Source organism: Triticum aestivum, chromosome 7D, assembly GCF_018294505.1.
Source record: "Triticum aestivum cultivar Chinese Spring chromosome 7D, IWGSC CS RefSeq v2.1, whole genome shotgun sequence".
NCBI lineage: Eukaryota > Viridiplantae > Streptophyta > Magnoliopsida > Poales > Poaceae > Triticum > Triticum aestivum.
In genome coordinates, this window is record NC_057814.1 from 10,319,534 (window position 1) to 10,329,428 (window position 9,895).

Here is a 9,895-nt window from a genome sequence, read left to right on the forward strand (position 1 = left end):
AACAAAAATAAAAAATGAATTACATATTGTCCAGAATTCCTAAATCTTATAGTGCCTACAAATGAGAATAACATTGTATCTACTATAAAACAAGAGTAAACATGTGGTTTCTTAAAATTAATCCAAAGAAAAGTGTGTCAAATGGAGGTCAAATGACAAAGTGACAAAATACACATCACAAAACTCCAAGTTATATAGCAGCAGTAGTTGAGGCCGTATAAACCTACCAACGAAATGGCATATCACTAACAAACAATATCCACCCATGATGTGTAAACTTGTTGACACATGAACATTTGAAGTTTATGTCATCCGGGTCGACGAGCAGCGGCAATGTTTATGTTGCAACTACATCTCAAAGGGCTGACAAATAGTAAACGATAATTGCTTGCCAAGTGAATTTAAAATGGCATGGAAACTTTTAACAAAGAATATGGTACAGTTTCCTTGAGAGATCTCCCACACTTAGTTTTATTCATTGAACATTAAGCTATGTATTTGTTATTAGATAAAAAATAAAAAATTGTAATGTAGTGGACTATGAAACTTGAAAATACTTGATAAACAATGAAATAATTGATAGGGAAGTGCAGCTTGAAATGATCATGCATCGTTTATATTCATTCAGGATACACAGAAAAGCTTTTCTATCATAAACCCATTGATTTTATTATCTGTGTTACTTGCATACCAATTTTATAAGATGCCCACTTGATCAGCATAGGCTAGAGCAGAAGAGCATCAACAACTTGCGTAAACATTTTAAACACATGACTTTCAGGCAATATTAGACAAACACATGTAAATTTCTTCACCTGACCATCCAGTGTGCGAATGCAAACAAGCATCAAATGAAACGGGACAATTTTTCTGAATCTACTTCACATCTAATAAGCTCCAACTTACGGAATCAAAAGAGATTGATGAATCTAACAAATTTGTTCATGTTTATTTAAATTGGCTCATGATTATGTTACCTCATTAACAGAGAGAGAGAGAGAGAAAGAGACCTTCCATGGCGTCGGGGTCGACCCTCCTCTCCCAGTATGCCCTTGCAGCTGCTCCTTGTCATTACCCTCTTCCCTTCCCTTAACACAACCCAACCAGTCATTGCTCTCGTCCCTTCTCTTCCCTTTACACAGCCCAAACAGATTAGATTAGAGGTTCTGCTTCAGACTATTGCAGCAGCAAAATTGACCGAATCAATAGAGAAACTGAAGATATTGCAGCAAAATTGTCAAAATTATATCAGCCACTAAAACTCCCAGTTCTTGCAGCCGCAAGATAGCAGAAAGAGATGGGCCAGGAACATAACATAATTTGCTCTTCCAATATGTCCAAACCGGGAAGTGGAAAAAAAGACAGAACCGAACAAAGAGAGGAGAGGAGCATCCAATACAGTAAATAATTTATTCTCATTTCTGAATGCAAGCAAGCAGAAAAAAGCATTCATTATAAGGCCCATAAACTCAGGGGAATGATAAATGATACCAGGACATGGTCCACCAAGATATGGCAACTCTAGTTGTGTAACAGTGCGATGCATGATAGGACATGATCCAGTTCAGATGTTACGCACAGACAAATATACAGGCAGTTATAATTTTACTGAAACCACACAATAGTCCAGACCTTTAATAGACAAAACTCTACATCCTAGCTAATTCACATCAAGAATAGAACAAGCGGAAGAATGGAAGGGTCTCAATCTCATCCTGTTCTTCTCGAGGATAATGGCATCGACGTCGATCAGGCAGGAGATGTGCCGACTACAATGTCCAGATCAAAGAAATTAGTCTGACAATCATATGTGCCGTGTTAAGAGGTCTGAATGTAACATCAATTTCTAGCTCCCAACTATGAAAAATAACAATCATAAAATTTATTCAGTTTCATCGCAGGTCTATTATTTGGATTTAACATTATGCCTTAAATATAATGCAAGAGTACAATTGTCCAGTTCATTCGTGTCTATGGCGGCTTCAATTGGCACTGCAAACATTACCAATTTTAATATTTATCTTTGTTAATGTGAGCAACTGAGCTATGTTCCGAACTGTTCTAAAAAGTAGATGGTCAATCCAATGTATTCTGTTTGTACATCAACATTTGACACGCCCAACTCGCTGTATATGTCATTTACCGGATGTTGAAATTACAGTTTGTATCTTTGTTCTGACGCTATACTTGAAATCTTTATGTTTTCAAGAAATAATCTATTACACTTCTACAAAGGTATGAAAATGTACAATTCTGTTTGCGGACATGCTTCTTCTACTTCTATTTAAGGATTGCATTAAATATTATTTTAGAAGATAACACCGACCAAATATCTGAGAATGCATTAGTACGTACATGATAATTAAAATGTAAATATTCAGACCAAAACATCAGATCAATGGAGATTATATTCACATAAACTTGACTGAAATTAAATTGGAAAAAGCCATGTAGTACAAGACGACAGCAACAACAGACATGTAGTGCTAGCTTCCAAGGATTCATTTCAGTACAGGAACAATTCAGGGGGAGTTTTGTTCAAAATAACAATCAAGGAGCGGCCATTTACATACTGATGGATGCATACAAATGGACAACCAAGGAGCGGCCATATACTGCAAGTGCCATTCACATCCAGACGCATACAGACTGAATACAAACTGAACCAAAGTACCAAACCAAGGTGCTTATTCATATGTATGTATGTAACAGATGCTAGTGCCATCCAGATTTGGGGGTATAGAGAGAGGGGAAGCTCACCACGTCCATGTTTCGAGTGTGGCGTACAGGAGGAGGCGAATCCACGAGCGTGAGGATGAGCTGGACAACGCCGGATGGGTGGACGGGATTTGGGGACGGGGGTGCCTGAGCTGTACCGGTGCGCGTCCTTGGAGGTAGAGGACGAGAAGGATCACCGGCGTTCGCCGCCACCATCGTCGACCGGGACAAGGCTGTCGCGCCCGTGCTCATCCCGAACAGCCGCTGCAGGGCGCGCCGCATCAGCACATCCTACGGGAGGAGGGCCTCCGCGCGGCCCTGTTCCAGGAGCACCATCCAGCAGGTGGCAGGGGATGGAGAGAATCCGCCGGAGCCACGCCGGCGACGAAACCCAAGCTACGAAGATGGGTTGAGAGCGAGCGTTGGTGGCCGGGGGTAGTGAATCTAACCGGAGGGGAGGAAAGAGCGGAGCGAGGGGAAGATGGGGGTGTGCTGGGCGCCGGCCATAGCTGACAGAAGTCGCCTGAATCGGGCGGCGGCGGCGTGGAGTCGCGAGGAGTTGCGTGGGAGAGAGATTGGGGGCTGGCTGCGCAGGAGGGAGGGAGGGAGGAGTGGCCGAGCAGGTTTAGGGTTAGCATTTTATACGCGGGACTGTTGGTCGGGCTTGAGCGGGCCTGCGGGGCTGTAGCAGTCCATCCATGACAGTTTTCGAGAACGTCATCAGAAATCCGTCATGCATTAACAGCTTTTTTGTAGTGTAAACCTGAGACTGGGTGTTTCTACTGCAAAGGGACTAGTCAGTGGAAGCGGAACTGCCCCAAGTATTTGGCGGATAAGAAGGATGGCAAGGTAGACAAAGGTATATGTGATATACATATTATTGATGTGTACCTTACTAATGCTCGCAGTAGTGCCTGGGTATTTGATACTGGTTCTGTTGCTATTATTTGCAACTCGAAACAGGGACTACGGATTAAGAGAAGATTGGCTAAGGACGAGGTGACGATGCGCGTGGGAAATGGTTCCAAAGTCGATGTGATCGCAGTCGGCATGCTACCTCTACATCTACCTCCGGGATTAGTTTTAGACCTGAATAATTATTATTTGGTGCCGGCGTTGAGCATGAACATTATATCTGGATCTTGTTTGATGCGAGACGTTTATTCATTTAAATCAGAGAATAATGGTTGTTCTATTTATATGAGTAATATCTTTTATGGTCATGCACCCTTGAAGAGTGGTCTATTTATGTTGAATCTCGATAGTAGTGACACATATATTCATAATATTGAAGCCAAAAGATGCAGAGTTGATAATGATAGTGCAACTTATTTGTGGATCTGCCGTTTGGGTCATATTGGTGTAAAGCGCATGAAGAAACTCCATTCTGATGGACTTTTGGAATCACTTGATTATGAATCACTTGGTACTTGCGAACCATGCCTCATGGGCAAGATGACTAGAACTCCATTCTCCGGAACAATGGAGCGAGCAACAAATTTGTTGGAAATCATACATACTGATGTGTGGTCCGATGAATATTGAGGCTCGTGGCGGGTATCGTTATTTTTTCACCTTCACAGATGATTTGAGCAGATATGGGTATATCTATTTGATGAAACATAAGTCTGAAACATTTGAAAAGTTCAAAGAATTTCAGAGTGAAGTGGAAAATCATCGTAACAAGAAAATAAAGTTTCTACGATCTGATCGTGGAGGAGAATATTTGAGTTACGAGTTTGGTCTTCATTTGAAACAATGCGGAATAGTTTCGCAACTCACGCCACCCGGAACACCACAGCGTAATGGTGTGTCCGAACGTCGTAATCGTACTTTACTAGATATGGTGCGATCTATGATGTCTCTTACTGATTTACCGCTGTCGTTTTGGTGTTATGCTTTAGAGACCGCTGCATTCACGTTAAATAGGGCACCATCTAAATCCGTTGAGACGACACCTTATGAACTGTGGTTTGGCATGAAACCCAAGTTGTCGTTTCTTAAAGTTTGGGGCTGCGATGCTTATGTGAAAAAGCTTCAACCTGATAAGCTCGAACCTAAATCGGAGAAATGTGTCTTCATAGGATACCCAAAGGAGACTGTTGAGTACACCTTCTATCACAGATCCAAAGGCAAAACATTCATTGCTAAGAATGGATCCTTTCTAGAGAAGGAGTTTCTCTTGAAAGAAGTGAGTGGGAGGAAAGTAGAACTTGATGAGGTAATTGTACCTGCTCCCTTATTGGAAAGTAGTTCATCACAAAAATCTGTTCCTATGACTCCTACACCAATTAGTGAGGAAGCTAATGATGATGATCATGTAACTTAAGATCAAGTTACTACCGAACCTCGTAGGTCAAGCAGAGTAAGATCTGCACCAGAGTGGTACAGTAATCATGTTCTGAAGGTCATGTTACTTGACCATGACGAACCTACGAACTATGAGGAAGCGATGATGATCCCAGATTCCGCAAAATGGCTTGAGGCCATGAAATATGAGATGGGATCCATGTATGAGAACAAAGAGTGGACTTTGGTAGACTTGCCCGATGATCGGCAAGCCATCGAGAATAAATGGATCTTTAAGAAGAAGACTGACGCTAATGGTAATGTTACTGTCTACAAAGCTCGACTTGTTGCAAAAGGTTTTCGACAAGTTCAACAAGTAGACTACGATGAGACCTTCTCACCCGTAGCGATGCTTAAGTCCGTCCGAATCATGTTAGCAATTGCTGCATTTTATGATTATGAAATTTGGCAAATGGATGACATATTGTTGATTGGAAATGATATAGAATTTCTGGATAGCATAAAAGGATACTTGAACAAGAGTTTTTCAATGAAAGACCTCGGTGAAGCTGCTTATATATTGGGCATCAAGATATATAGAGATAGATCAAGACGGTTAATTGGACTTTCACAAAGCACATACCTTGATAAAGTTTTGAAGAAGTTCAAAATGGATCAAGCAAAGAAAGGGTTCTTGTCTGTGTTACAAGGTGTGAAGTTGAGTAAGACTCAATGCTCGACCACTGCAGAAGATAGAGAGAAAATGAAAGTTGTTCCCTATGCTTCAGCCATAGGCTCTATCATGTATGCAATGCTGTGTACCAGACCTGATGTGTGCCTTGCTATCAGTTTAGCAGGGAGGTACCAAAGTAATCCAGGTGTGGATCACTGGACAACGGTCAAGAACATCCAGAAATACTTGAAAAGGACTAAGGATATGTTTCTCGTTTATGGAGGTGACAAAGAGCTCATCGTAAATGGTTACGTCGATGCAAGCTTTGACACTGATCCGAATGACTCTAAGTCACAAACTGGATACGTGTTTATATTGAACGGTGGAGCTGTCAGTTGGAGCAGTTCTAAGCAAAGCGTCGTGGCGGGATCTACGTGTGAAGCGGAGTACATAGCTGCTTCGGAAGCAGCAAATGAAGGAGTCTGGATGAAGGAGTTCATACCCGATCTAGGTGTCATACCTAGTGCATCGGGTCCAATGAAAATCTTTTGTGACAATATTGGTGCAATTGCCTTGGCAAAGGAATCCAGATTTCACAAGAGAACCAAACACATCAAGAGACGCTTCAATTCCATCCGCGATCAAGTCAAGGAGGGAGACATAGAGATTTGCAAGATACATACGGATATCAATGTTGCAGACCCGTTGACTAAGCCTCTCCTACGAGCAAAACATGATCAGCACCAAGACTGCATGGGTGTTAGAATCATTACTGTGTATTCTAGATTATTGACTCTAGTGCAAGTGGGAGACTGAAGGAAATATGCCCTAGAGGCAATAATAAAGTTGTTATTTATATTTCCTTATATCATGATAAATGTTTATTATTCATGCTAGAATTGTATTAACTGGAAACTTAGTACATGTGTGAATACATAGACAAACAGAGTGTCACTACTATGCCTCTACTTAACTAGCTCGTTGAATCAAAGATGGTTAAGTTTCCTAGCCATAGACATGAGTTGTCATTTGATTAACGGGATCACATCATTAGAGAATGATGTGATTTACTTGACCCATTCCGTTAGCTTAGCACTTGATCGTTTAGTATATTGCTATTGCTTTCTTCATGACTTATACATGTTCCTATGACTATGAGATTATGCAACTCCCGAAGACCAGAGGAAGACTTTGTGTGCTACCAAATGTCACAACGTAACTGGGTGATTATAAAGGTGCTCTACAGGTGTCTCTGATGGTGTTTGTTGAGTTGGCATAGATCGAGATTAGGATTTGTCACTCCGATTGTCGGAGAGGTATCTCTGGGCCCTCTCGGTAATGCACATCACTATAAGCCTTGCAAGCAATGTAACTAATGAGTTAGTTGCAGGATGATGCATTACGGAACGAGTAAAGAGACTTGCCGGTAACGAGTGAACTAGGTATTGAGATACCGACGATCGAATCTCGGGCAAATAACATACCGATGACAAAGGGAACAACGTATGTTGTTATGCGGTTTGACCGATAATGATCTTCGTAGAATATGTGGGAGCCAATATGAACATCTAGGTTCCGCTATTGGTTATTTACCGGAGACGTGTCTCGGTCATGTCTACATAGTTCTCGAACCCGTAGGGTCCGCATGCTTAACGTTCGGTGACGATCGGTATTATGGGTTTATGTGTTTTGATGTACCGAAGATAGTTCGGAGTCCCGGATTTGATCACGGACATGACGAGGAGTCTCGAAATGGTCGAGACATAAAGATTGATATATTGGATGACTATATTCGGGCACTGGATGAGTTCCGGTTGTCACCAGATAATTATCGGAGTGCCGGGGGGTTATCGGAAACCCCGGGGGAAGTAATGGGCCAACATGGGCCTTGTGAGAGAGAGAGGAGGGGGCCTGAGGGCTGGCCGCCCCCCCCTTGGGGAGTCCGAATTGGACAAGGAGGGGGGCGGCGCCCCCTCTTTCCCTCCCTCTCTCCCTCTCCTTCCTTCCCCCTTCCTCCTCCTAGTTGGACTAGGAAAGGGGGAGTCCTACTCCTACTAGGAGGAGGACTCCTCCCCTCCCTTGGCGCGCCCCTAGGGCCGGCCGGCCTCCTCCTCCCCTCCTTTATATACGGGGGAGGGGGCACCCCATAGAGACACACAAGTTGATCATTGATCTCTTAGCCGTGTGCGGTGCCCCCCTCCGCCATAATCCACCTCGGTCATATTGTTGCAGTGCTTAGGCGAAGCCTTGCGCCGGTAGCTTCATCATCACCATCATCACGCCGTCGTGCTGACGAAGCTCTCCCTCGACACTCTGCTGGATCGTGAGTTCGTGGGACGTCACCGAGCCGAACCTGTGCAGATCGCGGAGGTGTCGTACTTTCGGTGCTAGGATCGGTCGATCGTGAAGACGTACGACTACATCAACCGTGTTGTCATAACGCTTCCTCTCACGGTCTAAGAGGGTACGTAGACAACACTCTCCCCTCTCGTTGCTATGCATCACCATGATCTTGCGTGTGCGTAGGAATTTTTTTGAAATTACTACGTTTCCCAACAGTACAGGGGTTAGGGGGTCCTTGGGCGGCGACCTCGGTCTCGACATCGCCGTTAAGAGGATACCTAAGAGCTCCCAATAGGGGTGGAAGGAGTATGTCTCCGAGGTCACCATCATAAGCCACCGACGACACCGGAACCTCGTCGATCTCGTCCACCATCATAAGCCGCCCACCCAATTGCAAAAGTTTGGGTCATTTCAAGAATGTCCAAAACTAGATATGTTCAACAGAGTGTGTCCGAGTAGGCCAGAAGGCTCTGTCAGTAAGCAGGTCGCTTCTCGACATCCTTGAAATGACGCTAAGTTTTTCATAGCCTTCATGAAAATTCAAGGTACCATGCCAAGTTCTTTTTGTTTTTGACAAATTTTGCATTTTGTAGAGTTTTCTCGATTAAAAAAAGGGCGATAATTGGCCGGACGTGTCGCAACTTGCATACGATGTCACAAATCGTTCAAATCTGACATGGATGCCTATCATGGGCATGCCCACCTGCTTGATAAAGTTGGAGTCATTTCAAGATTGTCCGAAACTAGGCCGTGTTCAACGAAGTGTGTTCGGGTAGGCTAGAAGGGTCTGTTTGGGAGCACCTCATTTCTCGACATCCTTGAAACTAGATATTACCCCGTGCGTTGCTACGGAAATTTTTAGTCCTATGCACATGGTAATAAAGTAAACTGAATAACTTTATTTGCATACAGTAGATGAGAAAATTGCAATGCACATAGTTATATAATTATAAACATTGCAAAATGTGAATTATGCTCGAATATTTTTTTACTAAATATAGTTATATGACTTTAGTCTAAAATGATTTACATAAATATTAATATGTAGAAACTCACTAAGAACAGGGATTCTGAAATCGAGACACTATGAACGGGGGAGTACTATGTTGCTTTCTACATGTCTTCTTATGGCCTTATTAAAGATCTTTGTTTCAATGGCTTTAAACACAAGATGTTATTTTTATAGCACATTTCTGATAAGTTTTTCTTCTATAAGGCTATAATTTCAATCACGTTATAAAATATAAATCGGATTTGGTGATAAGTCATCATTGTGTTTATTTATAATCTGTCAGACAACATTCATGCCGAATGTGTTTTAGAAATGTTCTTTGATAAATATGTTTTTAGCTCTTAATATTTTAGTATGGTCGTAAATTTATCAATTCACTTATCACTTCGATAGAAAAATTTTAGTTGGGAGAATCAATAAAGAAAGAAAAAGAGAGCGCTTTAAGGGTGAGAAAAGTAGTTGCCCATGCAGCCTGTTCAACGCACGGACATTCTACTAGTTAGTTTAATTAACTTGTTCAAGGCCAAACGGAATCCCGATAAAAGAAAATGTTGTGTGCAGAAGAAAAGGTAAGTTACACCCGGCCGATTGGTATTCAGCTCGATCCGCCCAATACGTGGAGGACCCAAACTGACTTGTGTACATATACATATATTGCCTAAAAAAACATATAATACATGGATTGACCGAGGGCCGTTTCTCTCGTCCCTGGCGGCTCCAACCCTAGCCGCCGCTAGGGGCGCCAATTTCCTAGCGACGTCCTCCGGCGGCTACCTTCCGCCGGCGACCTCGGTCGTCGGTGGTGAGGGGGGGTCGCCGGATCCACGCGTGTGGGTCGTTTTTACTCTCTCGTAGTCTAG